General features: G+C 42.0%; 1 protein-coding gene across 1 annotated transcript in view; it reads right to left on the bottom strand.

Moving 5' to 3' along the window:
• Positions 1 to 23313, bottom strand: part of LOC127621987 (circadian locomoter output cycles protein kaput-like) — a 94843-nt gene that overhangs the window by 49880 nt on the left and 21650 nt on the right. The gene's annotated exons all lie outside the window — the stretch shown is intronic.

Genomic DNA, 23313 nt, shown 5'->3' on the forward strand with positions numbered 1-23313 from the left:
TGGTGACTTAAATAAGATAAAAGCATCATTCTAGCCTACAGTAATGAACTTTTGCAGGCATGACCTAAGCTTGAGAAGGGTACCAGCTTTGAGGTTAACCAATTATAATGGTAAACATTCTGCAATCCTGAAAATAAAAAAGAGATGTAGGCCTACAACCATCAATTACATTTCAAACATGATGACTTAATTGAAGTTAAAAACTGAGACATTTTATCCTTAAGTAACAGTTCTATCCATGGTCAAATGTTTCAGTACCCTGGATCCCGGATCTAACAAAATGATTGGAAATAGTAGGCTGACTTTCCTTTAGCTAATATTGATCTATGCTGACCCGAAATTCGAAACGATGCCCCCAGTGGCCAAAGCGGTAAGAGTTGTTGGGTGAATGGGCCAGTGTGAGCTCCATTTCCAGGTGAAATGTCCATGGAGTGGCACCAAAATCGAGTTGTGAAGAGAGTTGTTTTCAGCTGTACATGATGTAATACAGTGAGGATGAATGCATGTTTTACAGTCAGGTCCATAAATATTGGGACATCGACACAATTCTAATCTTTTTGGCTCTATACACCACCACAATGGATTTGAAATGAAACGAACAAGATGTGCTTTAACTGCAGACTTTCAGCTTTAATTTGAGGGTATTTACATCCAAATCAGGTGAACAGTGTAGGAATTACAACAGTTTGTATATGTGCCTCCCACTTTTTAAGGGACCAAAAGTAATGGGACAGATTAACAATCATAAATCAAACTTTCACTTTTTAATACTTGGTTGCAAATCCTTTGCAGTCAATTACAGCCTGAAGTCTGGAGCATAGACATCACCAGGCGGCTGGGTTTCATACCTGGTGATGCTCTGCCAGGCCTCTACTGCAACTGTCTTCAGTTCCTGCTTGTTCTTGGGGCATTTTCCTTCAGTTTTGTCTTCAGCAAGTGAAATGCATGCTCAATTGGATTCAGGTCAGGTGATTGACTTGGCCATTGCATAACATTCCACTTCTTTCCCTTAAAAACTCTTTGGTTGCTTTCGCAGTATGCTTCGGGTCATTGTCCATCTGTACTGTGAAGCGCCGTCCAATGAGTTCTGAAGCATTTGGCTGAATATGAGCAGATAATATTGCCCGAAACCCTTCAGAATTCATCCTGCTGCTTTTGTCAACAGTCACATCATCAATAAATACAAGAGAACCAGTTCCATTGGCAGCCATACATGCCCACGCCATGACACTACCACCACCATGCTTCACTGATGAGGTGGTATGCTTTGGATCATGAGCAGTTCCTTTCCTTCTCCATACTCTTCTCTTCCCATCACTCTGGTACAAGTTGATCTTTGTCTCATCTGTCCATAGGATGTTGTTCCAGAACTGTGAAGGCTTTTTTAGATGTTGTTTGGCAAACTCTAATCTGGCCTTCCTGTTTTTGAGGCTCACCAATGGTTTACATCTTGTGGTGAACCCTCTGTATTCACTCTGGTGAAGTCTTCTCTTGATTGTTGACTTTGACACACATACACCTACCTCCTGGAGAGTGTTCTTGATCTGGCCAACTGTTGTGAAGGGTGTTTTCTTCACCAGGGAAAGAATTCTTCGGTCATCCACCACAGTTGTTTTCTGTGGTCTTCTGGGTCTTTTGGTGTTGCTGAGCTCACCGGTGCGTTCTTTCTTTTTAAGAATGATCCAAACAGTTGATTTGGCCACACCTAATGTTTTTGCTATCTCTCTGATGGGTTTGTTTTGATTTTTCAGCCTAATGATGGCTTGCTTCACTGATAGTGACAGCTCTTTGGATCTCATATTGAGAGTTGACAGCAACAGATTCCAAATGCAAATAGCACACTTGAAATGAACTCTGGACCTTTTATCTGCTCCTTGTAAATGGGATAATGAGGGAATAACACACACCTGGCCATGGAACAGCTGAGCAGCCAATTGTCCCATTACTTTTGGTCCCTTAAAAAGTGGGAGGCACATATACAAACTGTTGTAATTCCTTCACTGTTCACCTTATTTGGATGTAAATACCCTCAAATTAAAGCTGAAAGTCTGCAGTTAAAGCACATCTTGTTCGTTTCATTTCAAATCCATTTTGGTGGTGTATAGAGCCAAAAAGATTAGAATTGTGTCGATGTCCCAATATTTATAGACCTGACTGTATAAACTGTACCCCCAAACCCCAACCCTAAGCCTAACCATTAGTGGAGCAAAAATCTAATGTTGGGGTGGAAATGCAACCTCCAACACAGGATTCAAACCTGGATCTCACAAGCGGATGACACAACATGCTTCCAGTCAGACCACAAGGGAAGGTAAACACACTAGACCTAATGCAAAAATGTTATTTGGGAGAGTTGGCATAATGGGAGTCCCAGAGTCATTATATTGACGCACACACCACAACTGCTCTTCCCTGTCATTGATGAAATGATGGAGAAAGGACCTCTTAGCGCTATTATTTGATGTACAAAACAAGCCCAGATAGGACTTGTGACAAAGTATTTTCAGCACATTTTAATTAACACAGAAGCACAGCAAGTTTTAACTATCTTTTAATCCACACTTTTCCCGTGGACTTCAAAGCGGCGCTGGACGCTGGCATTGATGCTCTGACAAGAATCATGAGAATCATCGCAGCTTCACGATTGCTGTAACAAAGCGGATAGTCACTTTACTAAAGTTACTTTAAATGCGTTTCCCCTTTCCAGTGGCGCAACTGATAGCACCTTGCACGAATAGCCACAGAGACATGGTCCTATGAGAAACAGAAAGTAATTACATTCACATAAACAATGAGCACGATTCTGAGTTTGCATTTTGTTTCTTGACGTTTAGGTTTAGGGTTAGGGTATGGGTTAATAAAATATGAATTCCTGTTGACTGTATTACATAATTTACAACTAAAAATACAACTTGCTTTACAACTCACTTTGGCACCAATCTGTGGACATTTAACCCAGAAACTAGAGCTCACATGTGGCCATACTTCAACAACCCTTCCAACAACACAATCCAAGACTTCGATTTCAGCTGAAGGACTCTCAAACTACTGTTGCCGAATTCAAAGTGAGATCAGTCTGCTCCTTTAAAACACAGTATGGCTTTGCATGGATAGTCAACCTTTTGATAATTTCAGGCTAGTCTAAACAACAACAAAAACTTTAGTTTTTTCTGATTAGATAAGCCATGTTTGAAGCTGACACCTAAAACACATCAATTGAATTCTCTAGGCTATTAATTAAATAACTAATTAACTGGTGGACAAAATAATTCTTCATTGTGATTATTATTTATTTATTTATTTATTTATTCAACTTGTATGTGTTACTGTTTTATCATATTGCTGTTGCATGTTTTCACTGTGTCTAAAATCGAACCTTTAACATGGTAACATTTGCTGTAATGGACAGCCTCTCAAGGCTTATTGCTTTTAATAAGCAGACACTTTTATCTGAAGTACACTTATTACAGGAACAATCATCCTGGAGATAGCCGAGGTTACGTGTCCACACATTTGACTTAAAGTGCACATTAATAAATATATCTTCCATTCCTCCTAGTCTCCATGCACAGCATTTAGCATTGAATCTACAGTAGCTAGATGTAAGTCTTACTAAGTGTGGTAAAATAAGCATGAGAATTTGTCAAATAATGTAGAACACCCTAAAGCACATAAGCAGTAAAAGTGTGTTAGTTAAAACATAATGTTTTGTTACACTGACAAGACGCAATATGTCTAAGGAAATGCACATGTCGTAAAGGAACACACCCCTTAGGGCATATCTATATTTAGCAATGGTGGTGTGGTATGTCCTTCACATCATACCTATCAAGTATCAATGTCTTGAAAAGGGAGACTGCAATAATCAAATGGCAACCTCTGAATGTAGAGGGCAGCATCCTGTTCTCAGACAGTCAGAAAATGAATAACAGGGTTTCCTCTCTTTTTGACATATGGATTTCCATTTTCTTTCCATCCATTTGTGATAAGCGGCAAGGATTTTTAAAAATCATCCAAATTCAGACTGAATTGCTAACTGATAATTCAGACTGATTTACCAACTGGTTTGACATTTACTAAAAAAAGATTTGCTTAAAAATCAGACACTAAAATGGCTTATGTTGTCTTATACACAAGAGCAATATTTAGCTTATGAAATATTTTAATGCAGATCGTAAAATAAATTATATTCTTTGTAATAGACATTTGCATTACTTTTCAATTACTTGTAATATTTTATTTTAATATTCACTTTTCCAGGCCTGGAAATATATATTTTTTAATTCTCTGATATCTCCAGGTGCCATTGGAACCCTGTGATAAGTTTGTGTGAAGCCCATGTAAAAATTAATACAACTTCACAAACAAGGGTAGCAGCTATTTTGCAAGTTCAGACCTCTTGGGTCAAAGTGTATGTGTGTCTGCTCTATTAAGTTATCAAGAGTACAAAAGCTCATAGAAAGTCTATTGTCTATTGGCTAATGCCTTTAAATGTGCAACATTTAGTCTCATAACATCACATGACACAGCTAAAAATTCCCAGATCTGTTCCCAGATTCTGTAAAGCTATGTTTTTGCATATTGCAGAGAAAAGTCTTTATGACAAGCTTACAGAAGCACAACACCTGCACTTATAAAATACATTCCTAATGATAGAACACATTGCAGCTTTTGTCTGCTTGCCAAAACAGTCAGTTGTTCTTGTTTACAAGCTTGTCCTCAATGGGCAAAGGTATATAAAAGGAATGACAACTGGGAGAATAGCCTAATAATAAACTTTAACATGACTTATTAGTTACTACACGGTATGAGCTACTTCGTATGACATACATCCATGAAGAAGTATGAGCGGGCATACCTAAATGCACATTCTTTGTGGTTCAAATAATTTCACAAGCAACTGCCTAAGCTGGCTTTTAAAATAGGATCAACTAAAATGTCATGAATAATTGTTTTTCCATAAACACACATATGGACATACAGTGCATTGCAAAAAGTTTTAGGCAGTCTTAAAAACTTTAGTGAGGATGCTTTGTCAATTAACCTCATACAAAGTGCACTAAACATAAAAACAAAATAAATAATTGGTGTGACTATCCTTTGCCTCTAAAATAGATTTATTTACTCTTGCGCACAGTTTTTCAAAGGTGATGGCATATCGTTTAGGTTACTATTGTAACCTCCATTCCCCGATGGAGGGAACGAGACGTTGTGTCGAACAAGTGACACTAGGGGTCTCTCTTGAAAGCCTTGCGCATCTCTGAACTTGAGAAAAGGCCAATGAGAAATTGGCTGACAGAATTTGCATGTCCCGCCCCCGAACATATGGGTATAAAGGGAGGGAAATGAGTCTGTCCATTCAGGTTTTTGCACTGAGGAGCCGAGAATGAGTTTCGGCCTTAACAGTGGCTCGCTTTAATCACGGCATATGCTGAACCGCGTACGTGCGCTGCTGACGCAGGTGCGGGCAGGCAGTAGTGTGCCAAAGCATTAGGCCGCATCAGACTGCATGTACCCTTCCCCAACGTCCCATAAAATCATCATAATCTTCTGGTTCCCGGCACCCGAAAGGGGGATAAAAGGTGACATGCCAAGCATGGGAGCAAGCAGTGACATCTGCGCCTTTTCTCTCTCTATGTTTCTTGCATAGAGTTAAAGTGGCTGGGGCCATCTTAATGCTATCACATGCATCGGGGAAGGCGTTCTACTCCAACTCCTATTCTTTCAGGGGGAAAAGACCCCACGGAGACCACACCTGCCCAGGCTAGGGGAGGTAAAGAGTGGCGAAATACATCATATGGGTTTTCAGGCCACATGTGGAAAATGCCGTGGTCGAAGATGCTACCTGCTGAGAGGGAGGAGTTGCTAAAACACGGCGACCGGGGGGCAGCGGGGACTGCCCAAGGGAGACATAGGTTCGCTCGCAAGGGGACCGTACTGCAGAAAATAAACATAGGGGGATTAATCCACACAGGGGCCCATCCTGTGGAGCACCTATTCCAGTACAGAGTAGTTTCAGTACTTGTAGTGGGTCTGGTGGGGGAATTCCTCCGCTGAATTTGCAGACCAGAGGGCTAGGGAGGAGTCATCCAGGGAGCTGAGTTAGTGGGATAAGAGAGCACATGATCGCCTCAGTGGAGGGGAAAGGTGCTAGATGCAAGCAGTACACCCGGTCAGTTGTTTCGCGTTTTGAGTTCTACTGGCTCGGAACTGAAAGAAGACGGGATGAAACCGTCTCAAACCTGAGCTTATCAAATTTAGTAAAGGTATTGGTTGTTGCCCAACCTGCTGCTCTGCATATGTCTGAACATTTGCGGGCCAGGTGACCCAGAGAAAGAGGCAAATGCTCTTTAATTAAGAATGTGGGTACCGCAGCCCGAAGGGGGTGCGGCAAAGATCTGTCTCAGGAACGTTTGGGAGCCTTCCGGGTCATGGAGGATGTTCGAGAGATGGGGGGGCGTGCGGCCTGTGATAATGGCGTGTTGGGGCATGATGAGGGAAATGGCCTCCGTCTTTTTCTTCACCACTGAGGACTGCTGGGTGAAGTCCTCTACGGTGTTGCCAAAGAGGCCGAACTGGGAGACGGGGCGTTGAGGAAGTGTGCCTTATCCACATCCCGCATATCGACCAGGTTCAGCCATATGTTTCGTTCCTTGAACCACAAGGGTGGCCAGCGCCTGCCCGAGTGTCCGCCCTGTGATCTTCGTGGCTTTGAGGGCGAGGGCGGTTGCTAAGTGCAGTTCCTGCAACACATTGGGGTCAGGACTACCCAAGTGCAGATCTTTGAGTGCCTTGGCCTGGTGATGACATCAACCTACAGGCCTTGGAGGGGTGCACCTGGCGATCCCGCCAGGTGGCGGCGTTCTCGGGATACAGGTGGATCGCAACCGCCCTATCCACCTGGAGGACCGCTGAGTATCCGTGGGCTGCTCCGCCATGGAGGGTAGTGAGAGCGGATGAGCAAGGAAGTTGGTTGCTGGCAGTAAAAGGTGCCCTCCACGACCTCGTCAGCTCATCATGCATGAGGGGGGTAGGAGGGTGTTTGAGTGGCGCCAGACCCGAGGAACCAATCATCCTGTGGGGAGGATGGAGGGTTCCAGTCCAGCCCCACGCTGACAGCAGCCCGGTCAAGCATGTTGGCCATCTGGGCGTCAGCCTGAGACTAAAGACTAATGACTCTTTAGACTCATTAAATGTTACAAATGAATTGTTTAAAAACAAAGAATCCCTAAATGAAAGCATAGCTTACTTAGGCAATTAGCACAGCCAAACTAGCTGTAATGTTTCAATAATAAAACAAATATTATAACAATAATAATATTTCACCTGCAATACTGTATTTGATATTCTAATGCCAAGAATCAATCATTTTAGTTATATTTGTTCACATTAATATTTTAGTGGATAAATATTGGGAAAATAGTGTCCAAAATGCTAAATCAAAACGAGCTAAAAATATACATCTATAACTTCTTTCATTTGTAAGGTTGTCCGCACAGATCCTCCAAACCTCTAGGACTGCAAGTGTTTTCATGTAATGATAAAACACACTGGAACCAAGGTATGTTACTGCCTTAAAAACTTTGTTTTTGCCAATTTTATGGCTCTAGGATTAAGTAAAGCACGCTCACAACAACTTCAGGACTTGTTGCACAAAACATCAAAATACAATGAAGATGAATGAGCAACAAGAGAGTAAAAGACAGAAATATATCGTAATTTGAATTGCAATAAACTAATCATAAACATTAGCAATATTATCTTATTTTTACCCAGATTTTAATATCACCTGGTCCCTGATTTCCACCCCTACTGCTAACACAGCTGAAATGCAGATGCAGTGGTGTGTAACCCGACACACACACACACACACAAGTAGAGACAGTCACAATGTCGGTGAGAACTGCTTTATTGAACAAAGCGGTCAACAGTGCACAACAGGGCAAATCCAGTGTAGAGTCGTCAACGAGAGAGCGTAGGGTCAAAAGCCGGGGTAATCTGAATAACAATAACAAGGGGGGAACGAAGACAGGGGAACGAGTGACGAGTAGGGGCAAAACTAGACGGGACTAGCATGGGCAAAACTAGACAGGACTAGCATGGGCAAAACTAGACGGGACTAGCGGGGCAAAGGTACGGGAAACTAAACACACAATAACCAACGGGATTCACACGGAAGGATAGTGTATTTATAGGGGCGAGTGCAGGTGTAAACAATGACAGGTGATGAGACGAGTGCAGGTGAAACTAATGTGTGAAGATAGGAAGCATGTGAGTGCAAGTGGGTCAGAGGGGGGAGAGAGTTTACGAGCGAGAGCTCGTAATAGCAGAACGAGCGTGTGAGCTCGCGAGGGAGGAAACAGAGCGTACGAGCTCAAGGGGGTGGAGCGAGGAAGCGGGAAGCGAGCACGCTCGCGGAGTGCATGTGTGCGTGCTCGTGGACGCGGAGATGGGGCAGAGGAGCGGGGTTCGTGACATGGTGACACAAACTGATTCGACTCAACAGTAATCAAAGGTGATTAGTGCACTATGGTCCATGGTGCAGAGAGGTGTGGTGCTGGGTTGTTTACTATAAAGAAAACAAGTGGTTTAAGTGGGCAGAGCATTGGCAAAGAAAACATGATTAGCAAAAGAAAGGTGTTGTCCTTCTCTCTCTTTCACACCCTTCATTTTAGTTTTACTTTGAGTCTCTTGTCACTTGCATGTTATTAAGTCTGTTCATGCCCCGCAGCACTCTAGTCATGTCCCCCTACTGATCACTTCATGCGAATCCCAACCCAAACAAAAAACACATATCAACACAGCTCAGACAAAACTCTTAGAATTTCAAACAAAAAAGGCAAGCAGAAACCAATAACTGTAAACAAACAAGTGGACTCGACACATTATACTAATAGAATCTTAAATGAAGAGGTCATAAATTAAGAGACAGAGGTGCAAACACACACACCTCAGAAATCAGGGATCTGACAATAGTTAGCATTCATAGTAATCATATTATTACATGATATGATGACTTATTAATAGAATTAATCACAATTAATCACATTTATAAATATTGCTGAAAAAGGCCCTCAAATAACAATAGTTCAATATAAAATTATAAAATTATTTGAAATAGTTATATTTAAATAATTATAAATACAATATATATTATAAATATAATATTTCAGATCATTAAAATACATTACATTATTGTGGCAGAAAAGTTTGAAAAAACATCTCAAAATTCCTGTGTTTGAAAGCAAGAATGCTGTTGAAAGCAAGATGATGTTTTCATCTTGTGCTGTCGCTATTGTCAAGCAAGTCTAAGTGTGTTTGTTGTCTTTACAGCTGCATGTTGCCTTCGCTTACTGCCCCCTGCTGAAAAAAGGTAGTACTTCAAGCTTGAATTGCTCGAATCGTATGGAAAGAAGTCAAAGACCGGTTTGATTGAACGATGTGAAAGCTGTTTCCCCAACTCAGGTGTGCACCCACAAACTGTGCCTGAGTCCGCTTGAAAAGGTGTTCTGGGATATGGTTCATGTGAACTCTGTTCGATTCGCTGCTGAAATGTATACAATTGTACCAAATCGCGGAAGCGAACCTTTATTGATGATGTATAATTTGCATCTTTGCAGGCTCCCGATCACAATTATAATGGTATAATGCAATTCTCATACCTGCTTGTTTCCAAATAAATCGCCTTCATAGAGCAGCTCACATTCCTCACATCATTGCACATTCATTGCACAAGTGTCATTCTGTGCATGGAAAGTTTTGGTGATAAATCCAAAGAGACTATAACTTTAATAACACAGTAAATCTGACAACATTTTTTAGAGGTAACATTTTTTGTTACTTAGTTACATCGGAAAACAGCTGCATAGGATGAAAACTCTGAAATTCAAGGTTCATACTGGGAGATTCTGAGGCAAAAACATGAGATGGGCACATCTGGAGACAAGAAAGAGGCATCGGATGAGGTACCTCTTTTTTAAGATATGACGAAGGATAGACTGAAATATTTTCAGTTTGTTCACCGAGACATGGTCAATTTAGCAAAAAAAGAGAGTGAAAGTGATAAGGCAAATAGGAAGAAAAAAATGAGGAGGAGGGCTTGTAAAAATAAATGGGGGGTAAAAACAGACATAAAAGCAAAGAGTAAAAGAGAGAAGTAAGGCAGTCTCCGGCACTTCCTGCAGAGCAGTTGTGGTGTTAGCGTAGGCTGAGCAATGCTTTTGTAACTGTGATGTCAGTAAATGCATCACTGTCCTGCTGACCCAGTGACCTACTTTTGATTCTCTCCCTCGCTCTGTTTCTTTCTTAATCACAGCTCAACAGGCAGCTGCAGCCAATCATGTGGTAGCCTGAGTCACCACAGACACGCTATCAGCAAATCAGCGAGCTACACCACAAACAACCGACAGCCAATAATAAGCAAAGTAAGACATAAAAAGCCTAAAAACTCTCAGTCAAGCATGAAAGAGGTAAGATCATGAAAGGAAGGGAAAATAAAAGAGAGAAGTTACTGAGGGAAAGGGGGTGGAGGGAGGGGGGCGACGACACTGAAGCAACCATGAAATGTCTTGGTTACTGTTGTAACATCCATTCCCTGATGGAGGGAACGAGACGTTGTGTCGATGTAGTGACACCAGGGGTCGCACTTGGGAGCCCCAAACACCACTTTATCTTTGAGAAAAGGCCCATAGGAATTGGTGAGTGGAATTTGCATGCCGGGTATATAAGGAGCTGCAGCTTCCTCGTAGAAGGAGCCCTGGATTGAGTGATCATGTCTACCACTGCCAGTGATAAGTCACTTAGATATTCCGTGTCTTCTGCATCTTCAGTTAGTTGACTCCAAATCAGCTGGACAACCTGGGGGTGGAGTCAGAGGTCCCCGAGATGGGAGTGTCTTGCAACGACTTCAGAGGAGAAGGCGGGCGAGTTTCAACATGCGACGTGAGTGTAAGCCGCCTTGGCGGTTTATATATGCTACCGTCGCTGTGTTGTCTGTCAGGACCAACACATGCTTGCCCTGGATCAATGGCCAAAGCCTCCGTGGGGCCAGCAATACCGGCAGCATCTCGAGGCAGTTGATATGCCAACACAGTAGCCAGAAGCCAGCGGCTGCATACCCATTGCACATGGCGCCCCAGCCAACTTGGAGGCATCTGTAGTAACAAGGACACGCCTGGACATTTGCTGTAAGGGGACCCCTGCCAGCAGAAATGCAAGGTCTATCCAAGGGCTGAACGTGCAGCAGTAGAGCAGTAGAAAATGTACACAATAGGTCTCGAGCCAGTCGTCGAGATAACTGAGGATGCGGAAGCCCACTTCCCTTAGCGGGGCAAGGGCTACCTCTGCGACTTTTGTGAAGACGTGAGGCCACAGGGACAGACTGAAGGGGAGGACCTTGTACTGACATGCCTGGCCCTCGAAAGCGAACTGCAGGAAGAGTCTGTGCCTAGGTAAAACTGAGACATGGAAGTATATGTCATTCAGGTATACCGCCGCAAACCAATCTTGATGCATGACGCATGACAGAATGCGCTTCTGAGTCAGCATCTTGAACAGGAGTCTGTGCAGGGCCCAGTTCAGCACTCACAGGTCTAAGATTGGCTGCAACACACTGCCTTTTTTGACACGATGAATATTTGATGTACCTTCGGATGGGGCCTCGAGGCAGGGAGGATCAGGAACCATCACGTCAAGGAGCCTCGCATCCCGAGCTCGTGAATGTGCTGAGGGAAACACAGGTTTCTCCTCCCGGCCCTCCACCAGGGAATGGAGTGGGCTATATACCAGCTCTGGTGTTCCAGCAAGCCTCTTCCTCCCTGGGTCTTCTGTCTCAGGGACAATTGTGGGCCTTCCTGGGGCACTTAGTGCCAGACCGTGAGATGGGGGGCTCTACGCCGGGGTCGTGCGGATGGTTTGGGCAGTGGCAGAGCTGTCTGAGTTGCAGCCAGAGAGGGACTCAGTGGCGAGCAGGCGGGGTGCGGGACCTTGAACCATGCCAGGGCAGGATGTGTTGAATGGCCTCAGTCTGCTTCTTCACTGCTGAGAACTGCTGGGCAAAGTCTTCAATGGTGTCACCGAATAGGCTGATATGGGAGATGGGAGCATCAAAGAAGCGGACCTTGTTGGCGTCTCTCATCTCAACCAGATTTAGCCATGGGTGGCGCTCCTGGACCAACAGGCCCTCGATGGGATTCCCGAGCGATACCACCAGGTGGTGGAGTTTTGCGGGCACAAGTGCACCACAACCAACTTATCCACCTAAGGAATCTCTGTATACCCCCTGGCAGCCCCAGCATTGAGGGTAGTGAGAGCGGATGAACCCAGAAGTCGGGTCTGGGCAGTAAAAGGTGCCCACTATGACTTTGTGAGTTCTTCGTGCACCTCCAGGAAGAATGGGGCCGTGAGCAGCGCTCTGAACCCAGGAAACAATCATCAAGCAGAGAGGGCCCAGGGCAGGGTGGAGGGTTCCCCTCCAGCCTGACACTCGCAGTGGCCTGGGCAAGCATGGCAGTCAGCTCCACGTCAGCCTCAGACTGGGCGGCCACACCCAAAGGTGGAAGTCCAGTCGAGTCCTTACCGTCCGACTGCGCCAACCCGCTCTCCGATTCTGCAATCGGATAGTGAGATAGTGACCGCATCCAGGAACTACACACAGATGGAAAGGCATCACTTGTAGAAGAAAACATACTATTTTCTGCAAGAATATATACTCTTTCAGCAGTCTAAGCACACAGGAGCATACTCTACATCAATCGTGCAGAGGGGGAGAAAGCTGCTGAAACGGCGTATAGCCAACAGCATACGCTTCTCGTTGTGAGGTGAATGGAACAGCAGGGGTACTCACTGCTCAACACCACTCGGCTCCGAAGAAAAAATCTGAATGAATGGTTGCGAGCAGCTCCTTTTATACCCCTATGTCCGGGGGAGTGGCATGTAAATTCCACTCGCCAATTCCCATTGGCCTTTTCTCAAAGATCAGAGGTGTTTGGGGCTCCTAAGAGTGACCCCCTAGTGTCACTACATGGACACATCTTTGGGGCTTCTACAAGATCAAAATGATATCAGTAGTAACACACTTGCCTATTCTGCCAAAATCAGCCACACCAGATCTGCCAAATGCAGTTTTTTGTTCCATGGAAGACAAAAGTAGCCATTTTTGAAGAATCATAAATCATAATCGGGGGCTATCACTGATTCATGTTATTCCAGTTTATGGCAGGGCAATATAGCTACAAAAATAAAGTCTGGAAAAAATATGTTTTTCAGCCTATTAATGAGATTCAACATAGGTCTACTTTCGATAAGTTTGTATTTACTTTATATTATGTATTTTGAAAGTGTTTTTTTTTTTTTTTTTACCAGGATGCAAACTCATGAGAGGAGAAAAAGATTAGAAAGTCATAGCAGATGTTCCAAATTTATATTTTCAGTTGTTTCATTTGTTGAATTTAAAGCTTTTTGTTCTATATAAAACTTTTGAAGTGTTTAGGAGTAAAGTAACACTTTCAAGTAAATTTAATAAGGAAATGTAGATATTTTTTTATAAAATGGAGGCCTGGGTTGCTCAGTAAGTAAAGACGCTGACTACCACTGTCGCAAGTTTGAATCCAGGGTGTGCTGAGTGACTCCAGTCAGGCTTCCTAAGCAACCAGTTGGCCCGGTTGCTAGGGTGGGTAGAGTCATGTTGGGTTAACCTCTTCCTAGTCACTATAATGTGGTTCTCACACTCGGTGGGGCACATGGTGTGAATACTGTGAATTTAAGGTGTTATTAGGCATTACTTGAAGTGCCCATACATCTTTAAAGTCAAACTCTCTGAAAAATCTCTCAATGCAACACAAACTCAGTCACACACATCACTAACTGTATCCATACAGTCTTAAGATAACCAAACATGGCTTTTTCTGCTCACTTCCTGTCCACATAAAAAAAAAATTCACTGCTGAGTCTTTTTTAATAAATTCATGCAAGGTACCAACTAGTGCTGCACGATTAATCATATCACAAACGCAATCGCGATGTCATCCTGTGCGATTATATGATGGCAAATGCTGCGATTTTATTAAATACATAAGTGCATGTGTGGACGTGGCAGCCCATTCTCTCTGAGAGCTGTTTGCCCATTTTCTACACCGCTAATAAAAAGATGACCAGTCAGTCTCAGTTTAGGGAGTGACAAGTGTGGTCATGTCATGTGAGTTTCGGGTGTTCAGCGTGGAAATCAGGTGAAGATGGATGCCGAGCAGACCGACATTGAACTGGTGGCCAGGAAAAATAACACAGAAACACAGATCACAGCTTGGCGATATGTCTTTATTTAATCAATAATTAAAGTTAATATAATACTGGAGCGTAACAGCTTAACTCCAAAACTGTCATGCTATGTGTGGTCAGAGCTGCTTCAACTAGTCGCGGAAGAGACCCAATCTGTTATGTATGACCTTGTCTTGTTTTACCTTTGCCCCTTTGTTTACCATTTTGTCCCTTGTTTTACTCCTTAGTTTTCACTTTTGTCCCTTGTTTAACTCCATAGTCTCCTTGTTAGCGTTCGTGTTCTCTGTCATTGTTTTCACCTGTCCTCATTAGTTCACCATTGGTTTCTGTTTATTCCCTCGTTATCTTGTTGGTGTTCTGTTTGTTCATTGGCCCCCTTGTCCCACGTTTATGTATTTAAACCCTGTCTGTTTGTTCAGTCTCTGTCTATCGTTGAATGTTTGTTAATGTAGTTAGCCTGGTCTGTGTTCCCTGCCCTAGTTCTCTGTTCATGTTTATTTCCCCGTTGAGGGTTTTCCTTTGTGTTTTGTTTATAATAAAGAAAGCTGCATTTGGATCCTCAACCTTCGTCTGCCTTCGTTGTCTGCAATTCGTGACAGAACGATAGACCTAAACAATGGATCCAGCGGTTCTGCGAGCAAGCTGCCGTCTGCTCGGCCTTAGGCAGGGAAACCGTCCGGTGGAGGACCACATCCGCGATTTCCTCGCGATTGCGAGTGCCACCGAATTCCCTGACTCCGACCTGGTGGTGTTTTTTCAGGCCAACCTGGATTGTGCGCTCCAGGAGCGGTTACCACCGTCGACGCGCGGCTGGACGCTCCTCGAGTTCATTGAAGAGACTCTGCTGGTCTGCGCTTCACCGTTCACTGTGGGCGTCATCGAGGAGAACCCTGCCACTCCTCCCACAGTGGTAACCTTCCATTCGCCCGTGGTTCGTCCCTTCACGCCTGCCTTGGTCAGCGAGCCAGCGCGGCCCTCTTCATCTGCCCGGAGGAGGGAGAGAAGACGGGCTTCCGCCTTCCGGCCCACGAGCTTGTGCCCCCTTGGACTTCCTGCCTGCCCTCTGTGCCCCCTTGGACTTCCTGCCTGCCCTCTGTGCCCCCTTGGACTTCCTGCCTGCCCATTGTGCCCCCTGGACTGTCTATCTGCCCCTCGTTGCCCCCCCCGGACTGCCTGTCTGCCCTTCGTTGCCCCCTTGGTCTGTCTGCCCACCACAAGCCCCCCCCAGTCAATGGACATTTTTTTTTTTTTTTTATGTTACTGTTGATCGTCTGGGATCCGATCCTTTGAGGGGGGGCTATGTTATGTATGACCTTGTCTTGTTTTACCTTTGCCCCTTTGTTTACCATTTTGTCCCTTGTTTTACTCCTTAGTTTTCACTTTTGTCCCTTGTTTAACTCCATAGTCTCCTTGTTAGTGTTCGTGTTCTCTGTCATTGTTTTCACCTGTCCTCATTAGTTCACCATTGGTTTCTGTTTATTCCCTTGTTATCTTGTTGGTGTTCTGTTTGTTCATTGGCCCCCTTGTCCCACGTTTATGTATTTAAACGTGGGACACTCGTCTCTCACCCCCGCAGTCTGCAGCTCGAGTGTCTGATGAAAACACAGATCACAGCTTTGCGATATATCTTTATTTTATCCTTAATTAAAGTTCATATAATATAGGAGTGTGCCATGTAAATAAACACAAAAACCAAAACTGTCATTCTCTGTGTGGTCAGAGCCGCTTCAACCAGTTGCGGAAGAGACTCAATCTGAGCGGGAGTTGAGACCTGGAGAGATTTAAAGTTCCATACGGAGACGCTCGTCTCTCACCCCCGCTGTCTGCAGCTTGCAACATGTTGCATCATTGAGGATATCATCATAAGATCAGTCTTACGTGAAAAATAACATTACAATTACAACAACAATAAAATGTGTGTGTGTGTGTGTGTGTGTGTGTGTGTGTGTGTGTGTGTGTGTGTGTGTGTGTGTGTGTATACATTAGGGATGCACCGAAATTAAAATACTGGGTCGAAACCGAAACCGAAAATTCAGGATGCGCTTGGCCGAAAACTGAAACCGAAATTTACTTTTTTTTTTTTTTTACCTATTTAAGAAAAAAAATAAACTTTTTTGTGTATAATTGTATTAACATTATACTTTTTCATTAATTTCATGAATTTAATTAATCTGAATTGAAAAACTACAAACCAATAAAATAAATCACACTTTTATTGAAAGTAACACACCAATATTGGACAAAAAATATATTAAAACATTATTAAATATTATTCTTCATTCAATTCTGTAAAAATCTAATTTTACAGATTTTATTAACAATTATCCAAATAATGTAAACTTTTAGAAAACTATTATATGCAAAACAACAGTCAAGTAATGAACTTAGCTAGCATCTTTCAAAAAGTTTAAATATGCAACAGTAATTTTAATTAAAACAACAGGCAGAACACAGAATGGCAGAGGGCCTCTATTCCACTTTTCTATATATAACTATAATATATAATTATATATATATAGATCAGTGCTTTATTCTGTTTATGTAAACGTATGTACAATTTAAGTGAACATTATTGTGCAAAACAACAGTGCAAAACAGCAGTAATTGAACTAAATCCAACCTCAACTGTAAACGACAGATGTATCCTCAAGTGAAGAACAAGTGTAATGTAATTGCTATACACATCAAATTGGACCGCTTTCTATTTAAGTACAAGTGACAGGTTTCTCTTCAAGAACAAAAGTGGCTAAACTTTCTGACAGTCTCTCCTGTCAGAAAGCTCATCAAGAACATGAGATGCTGCACTGAACAGTCTCTCACTCTCTGTGCTGGTGCTTGGGCATATAAATACCTGGGCGCAATCCGCGCAAGCAAAGGAAAGCGGTCTTTGTTTATGCGCCCGTAGTCAAGGGGATTGTCGCTTCTGGCGTAGTTCAGCTAGATACGTCTCAAGTTGTGGTGTAGCAGCGCTAGTTGTGGCACTGCTGTGGATTGGGGCGCTTTCCTGTAGAATCTCTTGCTGTACTCTGTGTATATATATATATATATATCTTGAATGTTCTGCTGAACAAACACTGCAGATCGCAAATGTGATGTCCTTATCAGAAACTTTGAAGAATTTCCACACCGCTGACATGATCGGCCTTTGTTTGGTAGCGCCGTGATAAGGGCTAGATCCAGGGGCGTCGGACTGGGGGGGTAAAGGGTACCGAGTACCCAGGGCCCGAGGCAGGGGGGGCCCCTTAGAAGTCAGTTTTCTATACATACATATTTGGTACGGGGGCCCAGCAAGATGGTTTGTACCCAGGGCCCAAAATTTGGTGCTACGCCCCTGGCTAGATCGATCCAGAGTGAAAGCAGAGCACTGAGGGGCGAGGCGAGGAAGTATATATTTTCGGCTCATATTTTCGGCCTTTTTTCTCTTTCGGCCGAAAACCGAAAGTGCCATTTTCGGCCGAAAATTTTCGTCGGCCGAAATTTCGGTGCATCCCTAGTTATACATATATATATGTATAACATATATATATGTATAACACGGAGCTATGTATATATATATACAACAACAACAGTTTTAGTGGTTTGATTGAGTGAACCACACTTTTATATCCAGTTTCCTTTCCAAAAGACTTTGTACAAAGTACATCTCACATCCTGCTTAAATGTCCCTGTTTGTTTGGACAATATTATTTTCGTGAAAATGTATGTATGTTCTTATTTCTTGTTCTATTTTATTTAGGTGTAATATTGAGAAAATAACAAGTTTGCAGTAATGCAAAGATATTATTTAATTTTGTAAAAATATTTTTATTGAAAACACTGTGCATTTATAGTTGTATTGTATGTTTGAGTTGAAAAATAGACATTTCAGCATTATCAGTAATCTATTTGTGCATTTTCCTTGATAACCAAGCAAGTTGACTCATGATACCATTTGTTTATTATATCGCAATCGCATATCGCAATATTAACCTCAATAATCGCAATATGACATTTTTCCCAAATCGTGCAGCCCTAGTGCCTACACATTCTCACTCTCTTTTTTTCCCCTCTCTCACTCAGATTGAGTCTCAGCAGGCTTGCTGTGTGTATGTGTGTTCTCTCTCAGATGTAGGTCAGTAAAGCTCTGAGGATGTGAGTCACTCCAGCGTGGATCTTTGGTGGTGCTCTGTACGCACGGAGATGCCTGCATGACAACGGTGCCTGTTGGCAATGCCATAGCAACCACTTTCACCAACCAAGGTAAAAATAGATGTTCTGAATTCCTCCACTGCAGAGTTTCCCTCTCATATTCTCTCTCAGCATTTTCTTCATTACTCATATGGTAATCTACACAATTAACTAGAAAGCCTCTTCAACAGAGAGGTTCTTTGCTATCCATGTGACACAATCAGCTAGATACATCACAATTCTTTGCATGGATACTTTAGATCCCTGTATCAATATTTTTGTAAATTTATGTGTTCATTACATACAGTTAAATTAAGAAGCAGGCTATCTACATAAGCGTAAACTAATTTCTCATCGCAGGTCTAAACTTTTTCTAAGACGCATTGTATAAGACAAAAGTGAAGTGAACCAAGACATATTGAAACAATTCCACAGATTCAGTCTCTCTCATGCTATTACTGCAGTTTCAATCACAACCTTATTATGATATTGTGATGCATCACAAAATATTGAACAGTGACATGTTTTGCCATGTGTGTTGTATTTTAAGGTGTAAATGAGTTTATCTAATGAATGAATGAATGTTAAATTAATAGTGCTTTTTCTGACACTACACTCAAAGCTCTTTACACAGTGAACAGGGGACTCTCCTCAACCACCACCATAATAAATATGACATATAACCAAAGGTGGGAATATAAATAAATTTAAAGATCAAGTATTTTTACCATCCAAACAAAAAATCATGGCTACAGGTCAGAAAAGTGACTAGAATGTGCACTGAATACGGTCCATGGTTTTGCCCAAATCTGCAGCCCAGTGATTCCCTAGCGTAGGTATGAAGTTTTAATTTACAGCTCTGCTCACTTCTTCCCTAAATAGTTTCTCTGGAAACGTGCAAATGTTCTTTTATAATGGCAGATTTATGTGCTATCTTCATGTGTAGTTCCCTTATGCTAGATAACATTGGTCGAACTGACAACACACTGCAGCAATAATACTCCTTATCAACCAAAAGTGACTTTCCACACAAGGATGGAAAAGGAAAGGGATTACCAGTATCATCAGAGCAAATCACATTCACATTTTACACTAAGATATTTAGGAAAACTAGGGATATGAAAAAACTACATATTTTCAAACTCGCCTTGTCAAGTTGCCTGAACATCTAGTGACCTATTATGTATTAAGGAAACACTATATAATTAGGCAGGTTTTGGGGTCACCTGACCCTAACCAGACGCATTTACATTTATTAATTTAGCAGACGCTTTTACCCAAACTTAACAAAATGAGGAAGTTACAACAAGTGATTCATTAACTTGAAAAGTGCTTCATTACCAAGTTAAAATTGTATTAGAAATGTATGAGCCATGATTAGAGTGCAAACTATTTTATGTATTTTTTTAAAGCTGCATTATATACGATTATTTTGTTACAAATTTACAAAATGCCATTATTGATTGAGTACATAAACAATCAGTGTTTAAAATAATGTCCTTAAATTACCCCAATTGACTACGGTAAGCCTATAAAACGTATTTGTCGGGTCAGCTTAGGCACAAAAACGCTGGCCTATGTCGTTCATCTTTGCGTCATCACATCATACCCATAACCACAGGAAAGAAGTACCGTCTGTCTCATGTTCCGGCTGGGGAAACTACGCTGTTCATTTCAGTCAATCACACTCACACAGTTCAGAACAGTATCGCTGCAGTCTGGATGGATGGATGTTTATCTGTTATCCATTCGGTGAAGTTTGTGTTAACTGATCGCGATGTATCTATGTTGTTGTGGGAAGTTACTGTGACATGTTTACTAATATTCTTGTAATTGTTACACTGCATATTTAAGCATATTTTTCATGTTTAATAAAGAACCATTTATACCCATCATTACTGAATCCTCGTTTATGTGTTTAGTTTATGGTGTTAATGTGTACATTGCATAGACATACTATTGTAGTATTATGGTTCACTTACAGTGGCATGCAAATGTTTGGGCACCCCTGATAAAAAGATCTGTTGCTATGAATAGATAAGCGAGCAAAAGATGGCCTGATTTCCAAAAGGCAGAAAGTTAAAGATGACACACTTCTTTAATATTTTAAGCAATTTAACTTTTTTATATCCATCTTTTACAGTTTCAAAATAACAAAAAAGGAAAAGGGCCCGAAGCAAAAGTTTGGGCACCCTGCATTTTCAGTACTTAGCAACACACCCTGGCAAGTATCCCAGCTTGTAAAAGCTTTTTATAGCCAGTTAAATGTCTTTCAATTGTTGTTTGGGGGATTTTTGCCCATTCTTCCTTGTAAAAGGCTTCTAGTTCTGTGAGATTCTTGGGCCGTCTTGCATGCACTGCTCTTTTCATGTCTATCCACAGATTTTCGTTGATGTTTAGGTCAGGGGACTGTGAGGGCCATGGCAAAACATTCAGCTTGTGCCTCTTGTATTTAGGATCATTATCCTGTTGTAGAAGCAATCCTCTTTTCATCTTCAGCTTTTTTACAGATGGTGTTGAGGTTTGCTTCCAAAAATGTGCTGGTCCATCCATCTTCAACCGCTTATCCGAAGTCGGGTCGCGGGGGCAGCTTCTCCAGCAGGGGGCCCCAAACTTCCCTATCCCGAGCCACATTAACCAGCTCTGACTGGGCAACCCTGAGGCGTTCCCAGGCCAGTGTGGAGATGTAATCTCTCCGCCTAGTCCTGGGTCTTCCCCGAGGCCTCCTCCCAGCTGGACATGCCTGAAACACCCCCTTAGGGAGGCGGCCAGAGGGCATCCTTACCAGATGCCCAAACCACCTCAACTGACTCTTTTCGACGCAAAGGAGCAGCGGCTCTACTCCGAGCTCCTCACGGATGACTGCGCTCCTCACCCTATCTCTAAGGTAGAAGCCCGCCACCCTTCTGAGGAAGCCCATTTCGCATTTTTACTCTAAAATTGTACAAAATAAAACTAATACACTAATATTGCTAAAACATTTGAAAAGAATGTTTTATCTTTAACTTTATGCCTTTTGTAGGTCAGTTCATCTTCTACTCACTTAACTATTCACAGCAACAAACATTTTGACCAAGGGTGCCCAAACGTTTGCATGCCACTAAACATTATCAACTACGACTGTATAATATAATAAAAAAAATAAAATAGACTTCCATTGAACTCATATCAGCCACATCACGAGTTTCCCCTTTTAAATGTATTTGTTTGCACAATACAAACATTAATAGTAGATAAAACACTTGAATAATCATATTTAAATATACTTTTAACTGGTGGTGATGTGTAACGTGATGGACATCGGCATAATATTGCAATATAATTATGACACAATCAAGTTACATGAACGATACAAATTTTTTGATTAGGGTTAGGTTAGCTGCTTTTCCATAAATAAAAGTCGTCTTGGAATCAGCGTCTAATAATTTCAAAAACAAATTCAAAAGGGGGCAAAGCAAAAAACTAAACAGCAATTTGCCACAAATCTTTTCCTTTTCAAAGAAATACAAAATAAATCTTTAGGTTATGTAGGAATTTCTCACTTTGGCTAATTTCCTTGGCTCTTTTTGTATACCTATTTTCAGATTATTCGTAGCACAAAAGCGTTTTTCTGCCGAAGTTAAGTCAAATGTCTCCAGTGTTTCTCTTCAACTTGATATTCCCATTAGCTTGGTGTCCTTCTCCTCCAGAAGACGGCAACGTAAGGCTGTTTGAATACAATTCTGGAGTGAGAAGCTACTCAATGTGGGCATGCGTGACGGGATGTAGGCTGTTTATGCTTACACTGTAGCCGCGAATTAGGACTTTGCAAGCTTCGGGAAACTTTAAATCTCTGTGACCGCAATGATGGCGTCATGTTAATAATTTGGCCGGACATTGTGTCCGACAATGCTTGAATTTGTTGGAAATTAGGACATTTTAACAGTATTCAGAAACCGGTAATTAGCGACTAACAGAAACCCTCGTTTGTACCAAATTCCTGGGGGTTTATATAAGGCTTGTTCATAAACAAATAGATGGAGTGCAACAGTGTGGAACAGAATGCAGAGGATTCTTTTTTTAAAGTCTGACCAATATTACCTTGATACGTAATAATCTTAAAAATGCACCAAATACAATGTGAGATTTGACAATGACCAAAAATATCCATCTGTTTTTTATAGAAGATACTGTTAGTCAACCTCACCGATCGACTAGTCAATTTTTTGGATGATTAATCGACCAGCCAATAGAGAATACGGCATGGAAACAAAATCAAAACTAAATGTGTGGAGCACTTCTCTCTCACTATAAAAGGCTGAATATCAACATTACACATAAAATGTACTGACCACAAACTGAAAAACTGTATGTTTCCACAGCTGACTCTATGCATTACACTAAAAGCTTTCATACTAAGAGCTTTCACAAACATGTTGATGATGGGTGTGGCATGTAAGATGGTGATGATATTGACAAAGCAAAAGTGGCACTCCAGAGGAAAGCTAGGATTGCCGTCTGTTGTTGAGTGTCAAACGGGCAGGAGTGGGAATGACTGCACCACTGTTACCAAGGCGATCAGTTTATAAGCAGCCACAGTTGACATTTAAAACCAGCCAAAGTTGAGATGCACAAACTGGGAAGTGAGGACATGCAGCACAAACACAGACAAATTTTAGCCCAGTTTAACATCAAAACTTACATATACTGTAAAAGCTGGAAAGCCTATATTTAATGCAGGCAAATTATAAACGCGTACACATTTGTGTTCGTCCTCCAGTCGTAAACAAACACAGATGGACACATACACAATTTCAGAGTGAAATAGTGAAATGATGCAATGGTTCAGAAGATTCCAGCAGTAAATACATCTATATAACGAGTTCTCTAATA

The sequence above is a fragment of the Xyrauchen texanus genome, chromosome 28 (genome assembly GCF_025860055.1).
Source record: "Xyrauchen texanus isolate HMW12.3.18 chromosome 28, RBS_HiC_50CHRs, whole genome shotgun sequence".
In the NCBI taxonomy this organism is placed as follows: Eukaryota; Metazoa; Chordata; class Actinopteri; order Cypriniformes; family Catostomidae; genus Xyrauchen; species Xyrauchen texanus.